Source organism: Callorhinus ursinus, unplaced genomic scaffold, assembly GCF_003265705.2.
Source record: "Callorhinus ursinus isolate GAN/ISIS: 27379988/994484 unplaced genomic scaffold, GSC_fseal_2.0 scaffold2, whole genome shotgun sequence".
Lineage (NCBI taxonomy): Eukaryota > Metazoa > Chordata > Mammalia > Carnivora > Otariidae > Callorhinus > Callorhinus ursinus.
In genome coordinates, this window is record NW_027397064.1 from 44,613,868 (window position 1) to 44,639,071 (window position 25,204).

General features: G+C 32.8%; 1 protein-coding gene and 1 long non-coding RNA gene across 6 annotated transcripts in view; one reads left to right on the top strand and one right to left on the bottom strand.

Moving 5' to 3' along the window:
* LOC141370681 (uncharacterized) overlaps positions 1-22,417 on the bottom strand; it is a 136,317-nt gene extending 113,900 nt beyond the window's left edge. Inside the window, exons 1-2 of the long non-coding RNA XR_012374938.1 lie at positions 22,287-22,417; positions 21,284-21,332 (exon numbers count right to left, since the gene is read on the bottom strand). This is a non-coding gene — a long non-coding RNA (uncharacterized lncRNA). The remainder of the gene's footprint in view (positions 1-21,283; positions 21,333-22,286) is intronic.
* TFPI (tissue factor pathway inhibitor) overlaps positions 361-25,204 on the top strand; it is an 89,455-nt gene continuing 64,611 nt past the window's right edge. For 2 of the 5 annotated variants that reach the window (XM_073881455.1, XM_073881451.1), the window contains exon 1: positions 22,349-22,475. The gene's annotated coding sequence lies outside the window, so the exon portion shown is untranslated. Of the gene's footprint in view, positions 473-22,347; positions 22,476-25,204 lie in introns of those variants that run through there. The other 3 variants (XM_025848841.2, XM_073881454.1, XM_025848833.2) reach the window with 3 other exon arrangements.

Below are 25,204 nucleotides of genomic sequence, written 5' to 3' on the forward strand. Positions count from 1 at the left end.
CTTGAGTAATTCAATATGTTTACTGTAATTTACAGTTCCTAAAAGCATTGTGGGAAAAGTTAATACAATGGATAAAAAAATCACAACTTGATGCAATCATGATGCGATGAAAAAAAAAATGGAATGCTCACCATGAAACTAATGGGTACATACAAAATGTTACATCAGTTACAAAAATATAAGGGAGATATAATTTGATAATAGTTCACACTGAAAAGTAAATGTTAAGAGATTCTTAGCTGACCACAGGTTTAATATAGCCTATTCATAACAAGGGTTTTTATTTAATCTGCCTTAATTTTTTTAATTTCTATTTTTCTTCTGTTTTTATTATTTATTTATTTATTTTTTAAAACAAAGGGAGGAAATAAGCCAACTGGTGAACTCCAGCTGGTTAGACTGCATCTGGTGTTCAGTTCTTGCTGCCTTATTTTAAGAGAGCCATTGACAAGTTAAAGCATCTTGAGAAGAGGTAAGGTGTGGATTACAAATAGTACACTTTAACTTTGAAAAAATTCTCTTGACAAACATATTAACCATTCCTCAGATCAGAAGCCTTATTCAACTTTTCTTCTGTTGATGGATGGTCTCATTGTTCCAGTTTTTTGGTTTTACTTTGAAATCATGCTACCTGCAACAAACATCTTTGTATGTGTATTTAATTACTATTGCTTTAATTTTTACATGATATTCTACAGAAACGTTTTTTAAAATAGAAATGCTGGGTTAAAGATTATTTTTTTGTTTGCTTAATAGATATTACAATTTACTTTTCAAAAAATTGTTGCAAATCATGTAAGAAAATGAGAGTCTCATTTTCCCTATTGTGTCATAGCACTGGATATTATCAAGTTTGGTAAATCTGAAGACAAAAGTATTATTTAATTATTGCTTTAACTTGCATTCTTATGAGGTTGAAAATATTCCTAGAGATTTTGTTATTGTTTTATTTCTTCTGTGACTTGCCTACTATATTAGGGTAATCTAGGATATGCTCTGGTAATGTATTAACACAGAAACTTTGATGGCTTAATGCAAGAGAATTTTATTTCTCAATCATGTTACATGCCCAAAGTGGATTAGCAGTAAACTTAGACCTGCAGTCACTAAGGGACTTAGACTGAAAAAGGCTCTACAGTGTTGTATCTGAACCACCTATAGTATTTGGTCTAAGAGAATTTCCAAAAACTCAAAGAATTATAGAGGAGACATATCAGCTCTTCCCAGCCTTAGCTTTCAAATAGTATCTATGACTTCTTATGCTAACTAGTTTTATGGTACCAATCTGTTAGTAAGTCTGGGAAATATAAGGGTGCTATATTTGGTGAATATTTGATGCTATTAACCATGTCTGCAACAACGGCCATTTTTTTAGCTTGATATTTGTCTTTTCTTAAATCAATTTATCAGAAATATTTGTAGGAGATATTAATTTTGTATAATTATGTTATAAAGATAAATTTGTTTAGCCTTTATTATTATTTGTCATCAGCTGTTTTGTGGTATCTTTTGACATACAATAAAAATGTATACTTAAATATATCCCTTTTATACTTTTATCCCTTTTATATTTTCTGAATACCTCCTGTGCTCAGTAAGATCTATAGCACTTCATTTTTCTATTATTTTTGTAGAATATTTATTCATTTGCTTTACACTTAAATATTTACTTCATTGACATTGATTTTTAAACGATGAAGTAAAAATCTGGCTTTTCTTCTGCCAGATGATTAATAAATGCACGGCAACATTTTTAAATAAGCAATTTCCCACTGAATTAAAATATTTCCTTTATAGCACTATATTAAATTCCTTTATAGGCTTTTTATATATTCCACTATTTAGTGGGCACCTTAATGAGACAATACACTTCCTTTTGCATATGATGTTTTCATACTCAATTTTAATATCTAGTAAGGCAAGAACAGAACCTGCTCTTTCAGTTCTTCTTCATAATTTTGCTAGATATAATTCTTCTGAATTACAAAATCCTATTTAAAATCTAAAGTAAAATCAAATTACTATGGAATTGCTTGAAATTATTAATTTTGCAATCACTTCTATTTAGCTACATGGTTTCTCCATTTTGTGCAGGTCTTGTTTAACATCCATCAATAATACACTGAAAACAAATTATACAGATTTTCCATTTTTGCCATTAAATTTCTTTGTGGTATTCCGTCATTTACTAATTATGTGTTTATTATTTACTACCATATCAGTATTTTTATTTCCATTTCTTAATGGTAATTTTTAATAGAGATAAAATGCTACACTGATTTTTTTGTGTGTATTAACCTAAACAATCAACAAATCTCCTTATTGATGTACTTGCAGTTTCTTCAGTTTTCTAGGTATGCACTCCAGTTACCTACACCTAAGAGTAAGTTTCTCTCTATTTTAATGCATATACAAATTGGGTTTTATTTATTTTTTTGTCTTCTTGCATTATTTAGAAGAACAGCACTCTCCAACAGAACTTTCAGTGATAATGGAAATGTTTTAAATCTTCACTAACCAATGGGTAGGTGCTAGGCCCACATGGCTAGTCCAACTGTGGAATTGACTTTTAAATTTCATTTAATCGTAAATCATTTAAATTAAATTTTCACATATGAAAAATGGCTACTGTGTTGGACAGTGCAGATCTAAAGTACCAAAAAGAATATTGAAAAAGATCATGATAATGGACATTCCCGTCTTTTCATTATTTTTAATTATCTCAGCATTTCACTATTTTATGTGTTGTTTGCTGGTTTATCTGTGTATATGTGTGTGTATGAATATTCTTCATTGTTTTTAAACAGTTTCTGTATATTCCTCTTTCCTTACTAATGTCTAGAAATTTAATTCAGATTGGATGCAGAATTTAAGCAAATATTTTTTGGCATATGGTTTTTCTTTTTTAATGTGTATTTGTAATTGCTTAAGATTGGTACCCTAATTCTGAATGAAACTAACATTTCTGCCTAAATCCTTTCTGTTTCTGGTGTTATTCTTTTCACACTATGAGAAATTGTATTTCTAATAAATGTATTTAGAAAAATAATAGTGCTAAATGAATTATCCTAGAGCTTCCTAATGTGTTATACTATTAAGGTTATGATAAATGACACAATGACTTAAGAAACATTCCATTTTTCTATGCTCTAGAAGATTTCATATTACATAAAGCTTTAAGGATTTTTTTAATAAAGCTTTAATGTTTATTTTTTGAAAAGTAATAAAGCTTTAATGTTTAAACAGAGCTCAGTTAGTAAACAAGAAGAGACCTGTTTTTGCATTTGTGATTAAAAATTAAAACACTGAAACAGTATGAACTGGGAAGAATAATATTTTTTAGTGAGTGAAAATTTTATTCCATGCATGAAAGTTTTTACTAAATTTAAATAATGGGGCACCTGGGTGGTGCAGTTAAACATCTGATTCTTGGTTTTGACTCAGGTTGTGATCTCAGGGTCTCTCAGTGTCGTGGGATCCAGCCCTGTGTCAGGCTCTACGCTGAGTGAGGAGTCTATTTGAGATTCTCTCTCCCTCTCCCTCTGCCCCTCCTGCTCATGTTCTCTCTTTCTCTCTCTTTCTCTAAAATAAATAAATCTTAAAAAAATAAATTTAAATAATATCTTTAAAACTAAAATATATTCCTCTTTTTGACTTCTAATTGATTACTGAGAAATTAAAGAACAGATCAAGAAAATAAAACATTACATCAGAGTTACAGTGTAGTAGTTACTTAAATTCTTTTGCAGAACTTCCAGTAGTATTAAAACTCACTTATTATTGGACACTTATTTACATAAAACTTATTTTATAAGATTTGTAACATTTGTACATTGTACATTTGTAACAATGTAACAAAGGATGACAGATCAAACTTAAGTAAATATAAAAACTATTGTAAAAATATTGGTTCTTTTCCTTCTATAGAAATCTGGAGAAACTTGTAATCATTTGCAATATTTTTGTGTAACCAGCAACTGGTTCATAATTACTCTAAATTTCAGAAAGAAAATTGAATGTGACACTTGTACCAACATGAAACAATTAAAATCGGTTTTTACTTGAAATGTTTCGTTTCTAACCATGGTCTTATCAGAGAGAAGCGGGAAAGCTCTTATTGTAGGTAAAATAAACATTAGAAAGCCAGTGAGCTGAAAGTTCCTTTTTTATGTTGTTCTCCATAGATTAAGTCTCGAGAGTCTTAAGTCCTTCTTTTCCAGTCTTCTCATCCCTGGGAGAGGTTGGGTCCACTGTAGCCTCCTCAAAGTTAATTCCATCACTCCCCACGGAACCTCTCTCCTCTCAGCAATCCAGTAGAGCTCAACAAGGAAGCATTTAAAGCAAAACCAAAAAGCCCACACTGGAAAGCAATCACGGCAATGTCTGAATCTGTTTTTGAACATCCAATATCCCCAATGTTATGTATAATTTAGCTTCATGGTCATTTAAAAAATAATTTTGTCATATTTTGCTGAGAACCTAAACTGCTCCAGAAAAATTCAGGTTATTAATGAAAAAAAATTTGTCAGAGAGGGAGATGTTAAAAAATAATCTACTCTGGGTGTCACATACTAGGTAGACCACTGGAATGATTATTTTAGATTATGAAATCTAAGATTATGAAATCTTGTACTGCACTTAGAACATAGTAAGTGTTTAATAGACATTTGTAAAGTTACTGCACCAAATATTTACATAGGGAGTGACATGATCAGAGTTTTGTTTGTAAAGGATCACATTGATATCAATCTGGAAACTAAATTACTGGAAGCTAACCCTTAGAGAGACAACTATGGCAATAGTTGAATAAGAAATGAAGAACCAAGGTGGTAGCTTAGGGGATGGAAGAGATGGAAAAGATCAAAATACTGTTTAGGAGCTACCATCCACAAGACATTAAGAGAGACAGAGGAGTTAAGAAACTTCTAGGGTATCAAGAAGGATAGATTTAGGAAATCAATGATACAGTCCAGCTTTATACATGTTCCTCTTTCTTTGGTCATCCACTGATTGCTGATCTTTCCCTAGTTTTTACACATTTGTTTCTTCTAATCTAAAGACTGCACCTCAGTTATCACTCTCACATCCTTGTTACCAGATACAACAAATATGTATGAATCCCAAATATTTTTCTGTTTCTAATAGTTCTCTTCTAAACATGAATGTTATATATATAATTACCTACTGGATATATCTGCTTGGGTATTCCAGGGACGTTTCTCTAACAATTTGCCAGCAACAGTAGTAAATTATGTTGTCCTAATAAAGTCAATACATTATGACAATTTTATGAAATAAAATGCCTTTATAAAATAAAAGGGTGACAGAAAGTTTGCAGGTAGGATAATAACTGTCATTTGGAATACCGGGCAAATGCAAATGTACACACTCTAAAAAGATATATAATCCAAGACAGGATTATCACAAGTAATCTCACTGTGAAGCTAAAAACATTTTCAAAATTATTAGCATCATAAGCAACCCTTCACATATGTAGCCAACAGGATGATTAGAGTCCCCCAAACCTCAGAAAATAGAAAAAAATACCAAAGAAATAAAAAGGCCAGAAAATAAGTGTGTAAAATCATTAAATAAAAAACAAGAAACTAAAAGCATAAAACAAAAAACTATGTATTTTTTCAAAAAACACTTGGCTGTGGGGTGGGCACTTGGCTGGCTCAGTCCAAAGAGCATGCGACTCTTGATCTTGGGGTTATGAGTTGGAACCTCATGTTGGACGTAGAGATTACTTAAAAATAAAATCTTTTTAAAAATAAAATAAAATAAAAAGCAACTGGATAAATTATTTGTGTAAAAATCATATATAGCATCGTACAACATCGTAAATGGAGGAGCCCCTGCGTGGCTCAGTTGGTTAAGCATCAGCCTTCCACTCAGGTCATGATCCCAGGGTCCTGAGATGGAGTCCTGCATTGGGCTCCTTGCTTGGTGGGGAAACTGCTTCTCCCTCTCCCTTTGCCCCTCCCCTGCTTGTACGCTCTCTCTCTCAAATAAATAAATAAAATCTTTTTAAAATAAATAAATAAATAAATAAATAGGAGAAATTCATCCCAACTTCAGGCTATTGACTATTTCTAAAGAGGAAGAGAGACAGTGGAATGGACCGGAGTTAAGGTTGTTTCAGACAGTAAAATGAATTTGGGTCCTTATTGATTATGAGTGATAAACGCTGTCCACAAAGCATTAATAAAACAAGTAGCATGGGAAATGTTTCAAAATGGAAAACAGCCCCCTAACACAGGTGGCATAAAGGAATGTTAAAACTCACTGAAAATAATTTCCATGCTTAGTGACATGTAGGTAATGAAGCCTGAAATATCACACAAAGTAAATGCATATCAGTTGTCATCCATTTTTGTGAAAGGAAAGGTACACTCGCTGACTTTAAGATAAACATGAAAAATCTAGATTGCTCTTGTCATTTATGCATTTCATTACTTACTTTGCAAGAGAAAGAAAACCAAGTATTGTTATGCTTTCATTGTTTAGTCTGACTTTGGTTTTAATGAATGTCACCTGGATTCTGAATGACTTCCACATCAAAAGAGAGAAAAATGACTGTGGTCAAAAAAGTGGAAATACTCTTCTCAGTCCAGGTGAGTTTTTGGCAGGCACCCCACTTTCTAAGCTCTCTAATGAATCATTACTATAGGGATCTGACACAATCCTAATAGAACTCAGAAAAAGAAAATCATGCCATGAAAATACCCTCTTCTGAATTGGCTTTGCTGTTAAGGGAATTGAACTTGCAAGTATAGTACTTTTAATTAGCCTTGCTTTGCTGTGCGTGCAAAATGGACAACACCTGTTTATCACTATGTTTCCATAGGGATATAGAGGATGTGGTTTTGTGATTGCTTATTACATGTTGAGATATCAATTAATCAACCATATTCTGCTGACTTTCTAGAATGTCTGTCTAGCCTGAAACAAAACTCAATTTGTATTTTCCTTGTTTCTTCTTTTAATTCTACTCATTAAATTTTGGGAATACTGTTGGTTGCATTGACATTTTCCTATTATTCTTCTGCTTCCTTTTGCTCCCTAAACATTTTCCCCAAGGCCAGACCTTTTCTTCAAGTCTTTTGATAAATCTCTCTACAATGATGACTTCATCCTACGAAAACCATATGTTAACTCAGCCAAAATTTGCCATGTCAATAAAGAAAATTGAGAGAGTTTGTGTGTGCTATCACATGGGCAAGAGCTATGTCATACGCCTGAATATGTGCCCTGAACCCTTTGAAGAAAAATGTTAAGTTCCAAGAAGGCAGGAATGTTTATCTGGTTTGTTTATTGCTTATAGTCCCAGTAGTGCCACGTAGTAGGTGGTCAATAAATACTTGATAAATGGATTATTCAGAAAACACCTCTGTATAAGGTGAAGTGGAAAGCAGCAAGGCATTAATGATGACCATATGTTGTTAATTAAATTAGTGCATTATTGCATAAAATATTCCTATCTGAGACAAATACACTTCATAAAGATGAAATTGTAAAATATGTTGTAAATCTATCATTTTTATATGGCTGAAAGTTGACAAAATACCAAGACATCTCAATTGAATTTTTATTCTGCATATTTGGGTATTTGGTTAATTGGCCAGTGATGTTTTGGATGAATAACAAACTAAATACATACATGATTCATAAGTATTTATATTTATATTCCATGCCATTGATCTTTCTTGCCTTCATTTCAACAAAGTTAATAATTATGTTATAATCAAGATATTGGTATAATTTTGTTCTTCTTTAAGTGTATGCAATTTGAAATATTTTGTCAAATTAAATTAAATGAAATCTGAACATTTAAAAATTTCATGTTTTCAAAAAGTCTTTTCTTCTAGAGCATTGAAAATATTAAAATGTTGCAAAGTGAAAAATTTTAATGAGTATCAAAATTTAAAAACATTTACATGACTGAAATTTTAATATGATTTTTGAAAATATGACAGTCTTACTAAATGTTTTAAGAAAAAACTGTCAGCAGTTCTGGTTCATCTAGTTGCCAATGAAAATATTATTTTATGCTTCACGTGTTACCTAGTCTTACTTATTAACAAATTTCAGACTTATCTAAATTATTTAATATACCAAACTATTCCTCACAGTCATGTGTAACTGTGCAAATACCCCACTAATCTGTGTGTCCCTCCGGAAATGGGAGCTGGAATCAAATGAGAGGCCAGGAAACCAATACTCAGTCCTACTGTGAAAATAATACTTACATATGGAGATCTATTCCATTCCTTCCATGTGAGAGAAAGGATTTGACAAAGTAATCATTTTGATTTTATATCTTAGCTGAGCACTTCTGCCACTCAAATCCTCTCAGTGCACAGAGCAGAAATATGGGGTAGCTTACAATGGAGAGGTCTGCAGGCAGTACCTCGATTAAATGATCAAAGTGACTATCCATCATCAGTAATGAGACAAATCAAAATCACCTGCCCCCTGCTAAAATGAAATCAGAACAGAACAGCCTCACTTATGTAAACAGTCCAAGAATGCACAACTTAAATTAATAATGAGGAAATATCAGCAAACTTAATTAAGGACATTCAAAACTTGCCTTAATTCTCAAAGTGTCAATAAAAGTCCACGGCATTAAAAAAATACTTTATATCTTTATGTGATAATATGAAATTAGCTCTAAGATATAGGTTTTAAATTTTTTTTTAAAAGATGGAGCACAGGACTTCAATTTTGAAAAAAAAAACTATATACACATACAAATAATTTCCAGAATGACAAACAGTTAATAGTACCCACCTCCGGAAGTGGAATCAGGTGGAGAGTGGGAGAAAGATGTTTATTTTCTATTTCCCACTTTTCTGTACTTTGTGATTTATTTTTCACCCGAACAGATATTTTATTTTTTAAAAAGATTTTATTTATTCATTTAAGACACAGAGATACAGAGAGAGAGAGCATGAGCAGGGGGAGAGGCAGAGGGAGAGGGAGAGGGAGAAGCAGGCTCCTCGCTGAGCCAGGAGCCCGATGTAGGGCTCCATCCCAGGACCCTAGAATCATGACCTGAGCCAAAGGCAGACATTTAACCATCTGAGCCACCCAGGTGCCCCTGGACATTTTATTTTTAAAAAAATTTAATAACTGTAAAAAATTCTTTGGCTATTGTAAATTTTGTTTCTGAGTCTCAGAAAATGGAAAATATTGTCAGGGAAAAAATATTGTTTTAAATTTAGTCAACACAAAACTGATCATAATACTGACCATGATACATGAGGTGTCTTTCTGTCCTTAATCATTAGCTAGCTATGGCTGTTAGGCAAGACTCTTCAATTCTTTTAGATTTAATTATTCATCTTTGTAGATGAGCTTTATAGGTGAAATTTCTTGTAATTCTCACCTTAAATACTCTTAAACAATTAAGACATTTAACATTGTTGTCAACAGAGGGCAGTAATTAACCACAAATAGCCCCCATGTTTTCCATGAGCCAGAAATAAATCCTATTCATAGAATTTGAAGGACGATGGTATACAGAATATCACAGTTTTCTCACTATTTTTGGAAAATTTTGATTCTATTCCAGTTTTCTCCCATTCAAATAAAGACTCCAAGCAAACACTGCTTTTTCCCAAACTTCAATCTTCATTAGGAAGATGAGACATAAAAGAGGGCAGAATATAAAATGAGTTTTGTGATGACAAGACAAAGCCTTGTTGATGGGAATCAATGTCATTTGCTCTGCCTTCTAATCACTTGCATGGTGGATGTCGTTACAGTAGTGCCCACGGGAAAGATCACAAATGAGGGATTACTGGAGATTTGGTTTTGTAAGTGCTAAACTCTGGTCAATTGAATTAAGCTTTCTGATGTTCATATTCCTTCAATTTTAAAATAGTAAAAAATGGCTACTTTAAAGGATTGTTTAAGGATTAAAATAATTATTTGTAAAAGGTATAGCAGATTACAAGGCATATATATACTAGGTGCTCAATAATTTTTATTAATACCATCATTATTATTACTGTTGTTATATTATCATACAGATTTCCTTGTTTTAGTACAATGCAATAGAGAAAATATTGCATTTTATCCTTAAACATGTATATGTACATATATATATACACACCTGTAATATGTATATATTCCTTTAACAAATAATAACTAATATTTTGTTTTCTTGAGCCAAATTTTGGCAATTTGGCACGTTTTAATAATTAAAAATAAACGTCCATTTACCTTTTACCTCAATTTTAAGCTTTTTAAAAGGGAAAATCTGGGATATGAAGTTTGAACTCTTATAAATCAAAAAATATGCACACCAAATATGTAAAAAATGAACAAAGAATACAAATAACACTTCACGAAAGAAAAATGAAAATGTTTAATAAGAAAATGAACAGCTTCCTTGTTCCTCAGTGGGCTGCAAATTAAAATTTTTGTATGTTTTGCCTGAAAACTGAGAACAAAACCTTTAAAAGTATTGTTGCGGGAGTGTTAGATGGGTACTATCATAAGCGCTGAAGTCAGCGGGTTAAACACTGATTTAAAAATTTTAACCAGAAAATTCCATTCTAAAAGTTTTAAGAAATTAATCAAGATGTGAAATGAATAAAAATTTGTTTTTACATTTCAGATATTGTAATTAGTGAAAACCTCTACAAGAAAAACTAACACAATTTTGTATAAATTAAAGAAATAGAATTTTACATGAAGCTCTTGGAATAATTTTTTTCTAAGCAGCTTTAAAAGGAGATATTTTATAAGGTGAGACATTCGTTTGTTCTCTGTAATCATCATTACATCATTAGTGACATTCAGTTTATTGCTCTAAAATGAAGGTTTCAAGAAGACAAGGGTTTTACTTGCCTCGTTCTTTAGCGTTTCCTTAAATCCTAGAACAGAGACTGTTCTACGGTTAATACTCAGTAAATATGTCCATGTTGTATATTTATATGCTGTCTTATTTTGCACTTTGAAATTTTTCCTAAGAAATTTGTGAGAATATTTTAACAAACATATGTAAACTTATGAGAAATAACTTTTAAATTTCTAAAACAAAGTTTATCTATTAGCAATATTTTTATGATTCTTACAAAAAATCTCATCAAATTCTGCCTGCCAACCATTCTTGTTTGGGTAGCTGTGTCCTATATCATCAGACAAAGGGAGATAGATAATCATAAATCCACATTAGTGAGCCATTTTTCTTCAGAATTCCAAATGACACTGAGCAGCATGGTTTTTTTGGTTTCTTTTAGAAAAGATTAGTGAAAACATAAATATATACTTAACAAAGAGATAAAAATAAAAATATTTTTATTTTAAACAAAATACATGTTTTGAATGAAAAGTTATTACCCATATAGTTATTTCATATAAGATACTTAGAAATTTAAGTGATCAGGATCAAATAAAAATAACAAAGTACACTCAATTTCTTTTTAACCCATTACCTGGTACCACTTAAAACTTTTTTGAGATAATTGTCATAAACACAACTTTTAGACTCTAATACAATACAGATACACTCTAATGCACCTATGCACACATTATATATAGCAGTTAGACTAACTTTTACTCAGAAGAACTTGAACTCTGGTCTATGTCTTGTTTTTAAATAGACTTACCAAACTTTTGTACATTTCCTCCTCTATTTAAAACTCAACAACCCTATTCTGCCTTTATAACTTTTTCTGATACTGTAATAACTAGAAGGAATATTATCAGATAAGCATCTCCATAGTTTTAAATTCCCTCCGGTCACATTCCAAGAGAAGAATCTCAGTTCCTGGGAGATAAATCTTCTACTAATGTCAAAGTACTACTGGAAGATGTAGCCATTTGCCTAATAAGATACAGAGGTCCATGGATCTATGGCAACAACCTGGCTGACTTCATGAAGAAAACAGGCCTAATTCCTTTGACATAAAATCCATAATTGGTATCAATATGATGTCAGGGACTATAGGCTTTCTAGAATATATTTCCTGTGGAATTTAGATCTTTTACATTCATTTAAAAATTGAAGCTTTCTAATAGGACATTGGTTTACTAAATAATGAAACATTTGTAATTAAATAGCATGAACTATTAAAATAATGTATTAGAAGACAATATACTGTGAAAAAAGATGTTAAATGATTAAAAACAGACTACATATGGATAGACACAATGTAATCTCATTTGGAAAACACAAACATATAATGTACATGCACCTATATAGAGCTATCTATGAGAATATATAGAATAATTTTTGTAATGCCTATAGTTGGACAATATATATGAGTAATGTTTTATTTGAGTTTGGTCTTTTCTATACTTTTCCTACGTTTTATAAATAACAGATACTTTTATTTAATCAGTTATTTTATTTTACCAATATTTCATTTTATTTGAAATAAAAATCAGTTGAAAGAATGCCCACTTTCCATATCTAGACGAACTTTGCAGAGAAGCCATCTAACAGGCCCAAAACTTGCAGAGTAGAATTTCAGAGGAAGAACGTGGGATATGCCATCAGTCAGTGTAGGACCAGGCAGCTAGACAGAACACCCGAATGAGATTAGGTTTGCAGAATTGGGCTCATGGGAGAACAATGGTTCTAACTCGAAGTAGATTTTCCCTCTAGGGGATATTAGATATGTCTGGAGGGGCACTTGGGTGGCTCAGTGGGTTAAGCATCCAATTCTTGATTTCAGGTCAGGTCATGAGATCAAGCCCTGCTCTGGGCTCTACACTGTGCAAGGCCCCTGCTTAAGATTCCCTGTCTCCCTCGCCCCCGCCCTCCCCCCTCTCTCACTGTCTTAAAAAAAATGTCTGGAGACCTTTTTAGTTATCACCATTAAGGGGGAGTTTGCTACTGACATCTGATATATAAAAGCCAGTGATGTTGCTACAATGCACAGGAAAGCCCACTGCAACAAAGAATTGTCTGTCCCAAAATGTCAAGAGCGGAAAGGTTGAGGAATCTAGGATAAATATATAATTTAACTGCTGAGAAGGCCAATAAATTGGAGAAAGTTATAATAAGTCAGTTATGTTATTACCTGCTTTGCAGAAACCCAACCTTTCTCAAAATGAAATTCTGTTCTTATCTGAAAGAATGAGTGAAGAGTCTAAGGACCTGGGTCTTCCTCAAGTTAGTTGATCTTTGTGTGGAGAGCTGCGGTTAGAGTCAGAGAAAGAATGAGGATGGTTGGCTGTTCTCTTGTGCTCTGAAGTGCGGGGCAAGATCACATTATCTAGTCAGCCAGGCTCTCTGAGGGCAGGGTCTATCAAGAGATTATGTGCTTCTTCTTGTGCTGCATTATATCTGTTCCAAGATTTATACTTGATGTTGCAAGACTTAAAGTGGTATCAAGATTACATATCAAGAATGCTATTTCAGCTTTCCAATTATTAGTCAGACAGTTCACATTCAACTAAGCTGATGCTTCTGTTTATAAAGAGTAAGTAGCCCTACCCCCGAAAGAACTTTATTTATTCATTTTTCTCACAATAAAAGCAAAATGGAGGCAAAAAAGAAACCCTCTCTGACAGTAAAATTCTAAAGGTATTTGTGCATGGGACAGACAGCCAAAGAGAGTGCTATGTTCAAATTCATACAGTCTGCCAAGGCTTGTCACGTCCTTTGTGAGAAAGGCTCCTTAAAAAGAAAAATCAGTACATTTAGAAGAGGGGTGCTTTTATTAGTTCTATGTAGTTATTACATTAGCACTTATCGATTATCCATTCTGTGAAACTGGTAGTGAAGTTAGCCAGGAAACATTTTTGCCTTTCATGACAATTGACTTTGAAAATTATAAAAGAGAACAGCCTCATACAAAAGTAAAAGACTCCCTATTCTTTGAGTCACATTGTAATAAAAATGGCCAAATAGAATAATGTTTCAAGAACTTACTCTTTTTTTAATGTTGCCTTGATGCCGTATTTTTTGCTTTCATTTAGGGAGATTTTAGAATTTCAAAAATTAAACATTTTGGAGACAATGAACAGTGGAAATGTTCTCTCTCTAGTCTTTTGTTGTTATATGTTCTAATTGATTTTTAGCTTAAATATTCATAATCAAGGAAAAGTATAAGAAAAAAATATCAAGAATCCAAGTAATGACCATCTACAATTAATAAATGCTAACATTATCATATTTTCTATATATTTTCTATAAAAGTATTTACATTTTGCTGTAGTATTTTATATAAAATATAGTATTATGCAGTATTGTTATATAAAAGATATAAAATGCTACAAATACAGTTGAAGGCTGTACTATATTTTATAGCTTTTCCCAGTTGTATTTTTCTTCTTTCCTTTCCAGAACAACCAACTAACATAAATGCATGTCCTTTCACTACATATATATCTTTACTTAATATACAGTATCACTTTTGTGTGTTTCCAAAGTTAGGTAAATGATGTTCTTGATTTTTGCATTTCTTTTTAAGATTTCAAGGTAATCTTTACACCCAGTGTGGAACTCGAACTTACAACACCAAGACCTGGAGTCAAAGGCTCTACTGACTGAGCCAGCCAGGCGCCCCACGTTTTTTACTTAGTGATTTATTTTTGAGTTCTGAACATGTTCACAGATATTCATGAATACCTACTTTTCCAAATAATATTCTATCAAATAATTACCACAATGAATTTATCTATTCCATGTTGATTGGTTTTTTTAATTGTTTTTAATTTTACATTTTTATAAAAAATATTGCACTTGATATCATTGTAAATATCTACTGATGCACAAAGCAGTGTGTAATTTTTTTGCATAAGAGATGTAGAATTTCTCTATTTCTAGATTATATATAATTTAGAAATTGCTAGATGTGGCTTTAAGAAAATTTTTTTCTATTTTACTAACAAGGACAATAAGTATTTATTTTTATGGCTATGGAAACGTATAAGAAAGGTAACGCAATGTCTAAAAGAGAGAGGTAGTGTGACCTAATAGTTAAATTGTATTCTCAGAATTCAAACTATCTGGATTCAAATCCCACTTTCATTTATTAGCTCTTTGAATTTGCACAAGTGAATGAGCCATTTATCTTTATCTCCAAATGGGAAAATAACATTACCCATTTCATGATGGTTTCTTAACTATAACACATGGAGAATAATGTCTGGCAGCAAGTAAGCCTTAAGTAAACACTAATTCTTGTTGTTATGTTTGTTATTTATATTATTGTTTTTATATGTGTAGCTATATTAACCTTACTATTAATCAAGGAGTAAGAGGGCTCAAGGGTTTTGAATACTGGAGGTGATTTTCCTGTCTTTTAGTCCAGTTCTCTCATCCAATGTCAGGATGTCTTTGGAAGAGCTTCCACATATCACTTTCCCTCCTTTATTACTTCAAGGAATGGACATACTCCTTATCACAGAACGGCTCATCCTATCTTTTTAAACTACAATTGGCAGGAAAGTTATCCTAATTTTAAGCTAAAAATATGTGTTCCCAATATCTTCATCCACCTAATTATATTCTCTCTGGAGCAGTATAGATTAAATTTACTGTCGTTTCTACACAATCATCTCCTGAATACTTTAAGATAATATATACTATGACTCCCCACAATTTGAGTTTCTCTTCTAAAAATTAAATATCCTAGGTCTCATCAATATTTTTTTAGACGTGCGTATTTTTAAGATATATCAATGTGTATGCCTTAAAAAACTAGGTTTTATCTCACTACTCTGAACACACTCTGCTTTGGCAATTGCTCTCTAAAATTTGGTCCAGATATGAGAGCAAAATACTGCAAAGTGAAGTGGGCATGTTACTTTCTTTATGCTAGATGATATAGATCAATTATTGTGACCTAAGATGGTATGATGCTTTTTTTAACAGATGTGTCACTTCCATGGGACTTATTTCACAGAAGTAGATGTATAACAAATCCTATACTCATGAATGAGAAGCAAAAGAATTTACCTCTTTATTCGTGTGTTAGTGATACAGATATACATTCCAGATTCTCACGGAAGGAGTTAGACAAACTAAATGAGATTAGGAAAGAAACATATTAATGAAAGTGAAGGTTCTAAGTAATCTCACCATGCTATCTAATAGAATATCTGATTCTAGAGATCTAGAAAGAAAAAACTAGGAATTCAACTTGTTTTAATTTTCCTCTAAGACATTACATTTTAAAAATATCAATAAGTAGCAATAATTATGAAATGCAATGCCTAAGCATAGATGACACAAAAATGTAGCTTTCCCTATATTCTTAGTTAATATGTTTTGTCTGATAAGGAAAATCATTTGCACAAGATGTCTGCCTGTTAATAATGCAAGTTATGACTGAGAGTCCTGTGAAGATCTCCAGAGAACACTAAATAACCCTCAGCCATGATGAGACCTTCAAGGTCCCATTGTTACCACTACTTCCCAATAATCATTCTCATAAGAAAAGAAAGAATTATACTATTAATAAAAATATGACCTAGATAAAACAAAAGTAACATAATGACTCTAGTTCTCAAGTTTGTATGTAAGCACTTATTTTGATTTCCATGTGAAGATTCAACCTAATTAGAGAACTTGTTTTTCTATAACTTTAGGCAGTTTGTGACCATAAAATTCCTAAAAACCCTTTTGTTACTATTTTATTGCTAAACAAGAGTTTACTTCAAGCTGCAACATATTTCAAATTGACTGGTGTTTAATTTTGTTTATGCTGCTGCTTATCATCAGTAAATTTCCAGAAAACATTCCCCCCAAATTACTTCATATCCTGCAATGAAGTTCATAGGAAAAAAAGAAAAAAGAAAAAAAGAATAGGGTTCAGAGAGACAGAAGGAATGCAGTTCAAGGGTCCAATTTAGTTCAGTATCTATGGTTACATAATATAATAATATGGATGCAGTGAAGATAATATATCTTTGAGGGAAGAAGGTATATAAGTAGAGAGTGTATTATTCATTTCTGCTTAAGTTATGCTTGAGGGCAAACTACCCCCAAAATCTACAGGGTTTTTACCAAGAAAGAGTTTATTTTCAGTCATTTTTTGTGGGTCATCTGTGTTAGTACTCCGTTTCTTCTTTCTTATGAATCCACAATAAAGGGTTCAAATGAATAACCCTCACGTGGGACATGAGAGTCATCTGGTCAGAGAAAATGAAAAAAAAAAAGTATAGAACCAGAAAATTCATAAACTTCCCATAAAGCTTATAAAAATCTGTTTAGCTGTTGCTTATTTGTTTTTTGTCTACTCATTCTATTAGCCGAGGCTAGCAATATAGCAAAACTTGATGTCGATGTGGAGGGAAAATAGACTCTTGTCCCTGGTTAATCAAAGAGGGACCCCAAGGGAGGAGCAGCAAGAATGTTTGAACAAATAATATAATCTACCACAGAGAAAAGTAGAAAAAGAAGTTAAGTATTCCCTTTCTCCCTGACATATATCTAGTTCCCTGCTTCCCTATGAGAAGAACTGCTTTTGAAATTGTTTTTTTTTAATCTTTTTGGAAATTAAGAAAATTGAGATACTTAATGGATAAAACAAAACAAATTCTTCACATTAGTAAAAATATGGGTTTCACAGCTAAATATGTTTTGTTCATAATGAAATAGAGGCAGTTTTGCACCCATGTCGGTACGTGTCATACCTATTACACAGTTTCTATGAATACAATTTGATAAAATTTAGATATCATTCTTTTTTACATTTGAAATCTGAAAACATATAGGGTTTCCATTTGTTGATCAGTTTTCAGAAATCCACTTTCGGGAAAGTGAACTACAAGCAGTACATGGTTTAGATTCTGGAAAAAGGATGAAGGCTGAGATGAAGAAAGAAGCTCAAGCACTCATCCCTCACCTAATCCAATTAAAGATCTGTGTAGTCACACTGTGTGATAAGTAATTGGCTGAAATATAAAGCAATAGAATATCTAATCTTTCACATACTTCAGAGTAGACAGAAATGCATGAGTGTTCTATGTGATAAAATTTGATTTTAAGATGCTTATAAAAACTTCTGCATAATTTGGTTTCTAACATCCTGTCTAATTTTGTGGTTTTCTATGTGGCAACAATGTGTACTCTTGAAATAAACAAACTCATAGTAAAAGCCTGAAATGTTATTTGAATTGTATCAGAGTTGGAAGAAAAAAATTAACAGGGAATGGTAAAGAATGAAAAGGAAAGTACCTAGTATTAGGTAGGTACTTGAAACTTCCAGATACCAATAGATACAAAGAGCTTTAAGACACAAGGGCAAATAGTTGAATTGCTGGTGAGAAAAAAAATTTTTATCCAACTAATTTCGACTTAGACTTGTACACAGTGGAATGCAAACTGGTGGTAAAACCATAAGAAGGCGCTCAGGCAAAGCTCAGGGAAGAGAAAAGCTGAGTCCACTGAGCCATTAGTGACAGACTGTCTTAACAATAATTTTCCATCATGTCCCCAGGCTCTCTTCAGGACAAGAATATGCCAGTTTGTGTAAGTTATATGGAAACAAAATGGTAAAAAGTTTTCATTGATGCTAAGTGCAGCATAAATATGAAATTGATGATCTCTAGGAAATTTACTTCAGCTCTGCTGTCGCTCTTTCAGATAGAGTTCTTTACATAATAAAAAACAGATTTCTTAAATGACTTTAGGGTGTTAAAGAACAAAAATTAACCAAGTAGATATGAAGATCTAATGGGCTTTATCAAGCAATTCATGAATTTGGCAGCATCCCATCTAGAAAATAGAGGAGAGCTCCAAGAAATTGTACAAAATGGAAGGTTTTCATAGGAAGGACGGTGGAACAAGAAAGTTGGTAGCAAATGAAAAGAAAGGATTGTTTCAGGTAAGGTCATCCTTCCTTAGGTTTAAGGGCAGGAGGTCTTATTAGGTGAACTGTCTGCCACTGGGGAATGTGGAGGGCCCCGGTGACAGATCACCTCACTGGTGCTTATCAGGAAGTTCCCGACTAACCGGTTAAGATTTACATTTCTGGGGGGAGGTTGAAATTGCAATTAGTTAGGTACTAAGCCCCAGTTTAGTGACTTGGCCTAAGTGATGCCATTTTGGGCCTGTGGCTTTCTTTTTAACAAGGGGAAAAGGGATTGATACAAGGATATATGTTTCTGAGTACTTAGAAGAACTTGAACTAGACCTAGAAAGGACTTTGCTGTAGAGCTCAGGCATCCTCTCTCACCTCTCCTGCTCCCAGTCTTGCTCTTCTTACTTTCATTCTTTCCCTGACTCCTGGAGGCCTCACGTTCTCTTTCGATTATTCTTTTCACCATTCTCTCTCACCTGGCTTTCTGCACATAATCATCTTGCACACACCACTACAGCTGCCAGACCTTTCTCTTTCTCAGCTTTTTAGTTAAGAGTTTGGCACTTCCTGTATACTTTTTCTATAGCTCTTAGTTCAAGTTCCAAAAAAGAAGCCTGACTGTAGATTAGCCAAAAAATTAATCAGTGTTCATTCCAATGCAAAAACAGGCAACTCTCCTCAACAATCAGACTAAGAAGGGAACACTGAATGTGCTTGAGTGGCAGGGTATGAGGTAATAAGGGATAACAATTATACAGCAACGTTTCATTGTTAAAACTGAAATTTCAAGACACAGCAAATCTTTATTTTGGTATGAAATACAGAATATGTGTGAGAAAGGAACACAAAAGAATATTTAAACATCCGTACTTTGAAGTCAGACCACATGATTTGAATCAGAGCTCTACAAACCATACTCACCCTCCCAAACCTGTGAAATGGCCATTGAAAGGGAGTGGAATTTGTCATCCCCAAAATAAGCTTCTTTGGCATAAGGATTATTGAGGCTGTTTTTTTCAGTTTGTTTGTTTCGTTTTTTGGGTTTTTTGTTTTGTTTTGTTTTGTTTTTTGCCATGTTAGAAAGATAGAACATATTTTCTTTAATATTTCATTGGCCTGATTTATAACTATTTATTTATTTATTTAATTTTATTTAATTTTATTTAATTGACATACAGCTGATAATTTTACCCCAGTTTCAGGTACAACACAGTGATTGATCATTATGCTCACCACTGAGTGCTACCTACCATTTATCACCATACAAGACCATTATAACACCATTATATTCCCTATGCTGCACTTTTTATCCCCCTGACTTATTCATTCCATAACTGAAAGTCTGTATCTCCCACTTAGGGTGATTCTTTTTTTTAAAAAATGACAGACACAGGAAAAGCTTTGAAAGTGGAGAAGTTATCCTTTCTTAAGGGACATGTACTTTATGTCTATCCAGGTTTCTACCTCTCTGTAGCAGAAAGAGGAGGATAACTAAATCTCTAGAAATTTTTTTTTTTAATCAATGGAGAAGGCAAGGACTTAAATTTGCATAGCAACCTAATCCTTGTTTACTGTCTTTTCCCAATAGCTTCCCATAACTGGCTCACCCACCCCCCAACATTACCTTTTGTCTTTAGAGATGTTTAAGGTGGTGGCTTGGGCCACTTCAGTTTATTCAGTTTTTCAGTTTTATTCAGTTTTCCTAGGTATCCCCCAGATATACAGAAGGTATACATGTGATTAAACTTCTGTTTGTTTTTTTCCTGTTAATCTTTTTATTACAGAGTTGTCTCAGCCAAGAACCTAGAAGGGTAGAGGGAAAATTATTTTTTTTTCTCCTATACCATTGTCAGGAAGGAAGAATTTTATTGGTCCTTCAAGGTCCTTCTAGCCGGAATAAAAATTAAATTGACATGAGACAGATTAATGGGAGAAAATCAAATTAGTTTTGTACATATGGGTGATCCACAGGCATGGAAATTCCAAAGACAGTCAGGCAAAATGAGGTATATGTGTCATTCTGAACTAGGAGAAGGGAGTAGGAGTCTGGGACTTCAAAAGAAAGGAATGCAATTTACTGGAAGATAAAAAAGAGCAAATGTTTGGTAAACAAATGTTTGCAGGATTATCAGAAACAATGAGACCTAGTAGACTTTGATTCAACAGATCTTGCTAGGGTCTTCTCTACCATGCCTATTCATGTCGTAATGTAGTTATTTCTAGCAATAGCTCTATTCCTGGAGCAGGTCTTCTATCTAAATTCTTTTAGGCGATTGTTTTGGAGGTAAATAGCCTTTTCTGAATCTGCTGGGTTTTGATTGCTTTTAACTAAAAAGTAATCTTCATGCCAAAGTAGGCCATCTTGGGGTGGCCTGCCCTGGGCACACACATCATAGACGACCTTCTTCATAAGCTAATTGTGAGGATTAGATGAGGTAATTTATGTACTAGACACCTAATAGTTATTCGATAAATATTAAAAACACAGAAGAAAAGTTACCCCTTACCCACAGATCGAAGAAATGAAGCAAAAAAAGTTGAAGGCACAAAGACAATCTGAAATGGAAAAAACAAGAAACTGATGGATTTTCTGATCAAATGACTTAAGCCTTCATGGCACAGTAGATTATGACATGCTGGGAAAGCTCTAGTGATCTTAGTCTGATCTAACCATAATTTCATTATGAAAATACTAAAGGTTAACCTAAATGACAGCAGCCTACAGCAGAGCAAACGGACATATTTAAGTATTTACAAATCAGGTGAAATGTTAATATCATCATCATCAAACAATAAGTAGTAACAAATACAGTAATTAACATTTTTTGAAGATTTGCTATGTGTGGCAGCCTGTCTCAAGCACTTTACATACATTATATGTATACATATATTTATATGTATTAATCCATTTACTACTTAACTTATATCAAACTTAGGAATTTTGATTATCATTATTTTAGGGAAAAAGAAACAGAGGCACAGAGTGTTTAAATAATTGACCAAAGTTGCAAAACTAGCAACTAGCTGAGATGCAGGGTTCACAGCCTGACATGCTGCAACAGAAAATGCAGTACATTGCCTCTCTAATCATAGGAAACTTCAGTACCCCCCAGATTTTTTTCATAAGTATACCGATAATGTGGATAAATAATTTGAAGGAAAAAAAGTTTATTTTATTAAGTAACAGTGTAAAAATACTATATATATTGCTTTAGAAATATATAACTCTGGGGGGAAAAGTGTTTCGTTTTTTTAACTGATTACAAAAGGAATCCTAGAAAGTAAAAGAAAGAGTTCTTCAAGGGGAGTAATTGTGAATTCTTAGTGTAAGCTGTTTCCTTTGTTTAGTCCATAAAAGAAAAGCCTTTCAAAGAGTTTGGCAAAATTAGCCTAAATACTGTTGGAGTGACCTAAACAGGAAGCCAGTGATCTCTGAAAGCAGCTGTGAGGCTCCCCCTTTGCTCCAATAGACAGGAGCGACTTTGGGCTGTATAATCGTCAAATTCTTACCTCGCCCTTTCACTGCTGGCAGGATCAGATTACATTTCTTTCACTATTCTCCACTCCCCAGTTCCTTGATCTGTTGAAAAGAAGTAGAAAAGATAAATCCTCTCTTCAACGCCTGGAAGGGAAAACAAAATAACTTCAACTCGGCTTTGAAAAAAATCTTTCCAAGAACTTTCTTCAGAGATTTTACTCGTGAGTATTTGGCAATATACTTTCTAGTCCATGAGAAATAACCTTTATTTCTCTTTTCTTGGGAGAAAAGCAGGGTCCTGAGAGGCAAAGCCTGGTAGGGGAGTACCATCGTCATTTAACCTACAATGAAAATTGACCCTTCTCTGTAAACAAAGTAAACTCATATTGCAATGCAAAATTAAGTTCTCAGCACTTTGTCTTCTTAAGCAAATATATATGCAGTATATCTTTATGCTTTTAAATCCTTGAACATTTTTGTCAGAAGTTGGTGAGATGTAGCCTTTCTTACAATTTTCAGCTTGTAGTGGCAATTCTTATTGTATCTGTTTAATTGGAATTTTCTGAAGATTTGGTTTACTTTTAAATATTATTTATTAACACACAAAGAAATATGATCAGGAGACTCTCTAGCATGTTTAAAGAAAGTTTTTTCATTGCTTTTAATTGTTGATAGTTAGAATGAAGTATAAACATTAGAAGTCTTGTAATCTAAATTAAATATTTTATACCTACAGTAACTAATCTGTCTAAGGAAATGCTTTACAAGTCTTTGAAGACCAGAGCTCATATCCTAAGATACTTAAATAAGAATATGTAAGAATAAGAATTGCACTACAGATAGTGCAATTATGTTAATTAAAGCAATAGATCACATACCTACATGATGTACTGTCATGTTCATGTTGGTTGTGAAACGACATTAAAATTTGCTTCTGGTAGTAAATAAAAGCACATAATATAGAAGTACACAACCACAGAACTATAATGAGACAAAGTTATTTTAATTATGGAGAAAGCTCATTTGTGTATTACCAAAAAATGAAGGCCAAGAGCAGTGCCATGTAGGAAAAAAAGAAAAGATAAGCAACAGCCACACTGAGTCACAGTGCTCTGGAAATTAGTCACAAAATGACTTTGTAAATTGTGTGATAAACACAAAGGGCAGAACCCAAGCAGGAAACATACAGCCCAGAGAGTCATATTTTATGTGTAAAAGCATAATATTTACGTCAGAAGGGAAACGTGTCAATTTTGAGATATTGCAAAGTTTTTAAACCTAACAAAATCCTTTCCTAAACATTTTTAGATTTTTTTTGTAATTCATCAAATCTACTGATAATTATTTCAAGACATATTATTTGTATCTCATCTAATCTTTAAACTAAAAAGTGAATAATGTCTTTGAAAATGTGTTGGAGTATGCAGTTTAATTCGGAGACTATGGGTTAATAAAAATGATATAAATTATTCATAGGGATCAACAGAGATTAAAAATATTAATGTACATACAGATAATTAACATTATAGACATAAAACCAAAACTTTAAAATACTTTTAACAATTTGCATAGTTATACTGGGAAACCAAATTTGCCTTTAGGTGACTGACCATAGAATCTTGTTGGAGAACTTTAATGACATACCCATTACTATTTGGTTCCTCTTTCTATAGGTGTGCTGAATGGCACAAGTTTTTTTTTTTTTAAAGGTATAGTCTGATATATTTAAGAATTTGTTTTATCTCCAATGACTAGATCAAAATCCCTCTGGGAAATGTGGCTCCTGTCCAAATGAATTATGCCCTCAGTTAGTGCTTGCTGGTCTGATTGACTGTCTGTAACTCTAGGGCTTCACTGGCATGTTGGTCATACAACTATTTTGGCTAGAAGCTTCTATTATAAACATTTTTGCAAATTAAAAGATAAAATAATCTATGTGGTGGAAAATTGTTTTTGTATTAAATTATAGTTTTCATAACATTAATTTACTCTTTTCTTCAGAATTAATTTCCTGATCTTTGTTATCTGTATTATTCAAATTCAAAAGATAATTGGACAAGATGACTAACTACTGGAAGAAAAGACCAAGTTCCAAAGGTTTTACTTATTCCCAGAATACATAGCAACTAACCAAATAGTAAATGTGCTATATTTATATAGTCTTCAGAAATGGTTGGTTTAAATTCAGTGTCACAAACTTTTAAGACAGATTTCACCTCATATCACTACCTAATTAGCAGAAAAAAAATGCAAAGTGAAAAAGTAAAGGGCAGGAAAGACAATATGAAAAGGGAAGAGAAGTACTTAGAACAGAGTTTTCAAAGTATACATTGGATAAGTTGAATGATAATATTGGTTAAAATAAATTAATTGTATTACCAATTTATTTTTGCTATGTAGACATGATCGAGGAACTGTACTATTATCTAATTCACCTATTTCAATAAAGGCTGTCTCCAGCCCCCTCCTTTTCTGTTTTCCATCTAAAATATTTAACTTGGGAAATTAGTTTACAAAAATATTCTTAAATGTACTTACTTTTTATAGAAATATACCAATACTATAATTCCTTCTGATTGTTTTGTGCTTTGGAGAAATCTGAATTCAAGAAATCGAGTAACTAATGAAGTCCTTGATTCTGAATATTAAATCTTAACAAAATGAAGAAAAGGTACAAATTATTCCAGAAAGTTCATTCATGCTAGACCATCTCTATTGGGTCGCTGAGATCCTCAATGCCTGGTTTCTTGGTGTGATATATCATTTCCAGGAGCCCAGTCTTCCCATTACTCTTCTTTCCTTGTTTTTACTTCCTTCTCCAAGTGGCAAGTATCATGTAGAACCAGAGCTTAGGATTCAACTACCAAGGGGTACCTGGGTGGCTCAGTCTGTTAAGTGGCTGCCTTCAGCTCAGGTCATGATCTCAGGATCCTGGGATTGAGCCCCACAT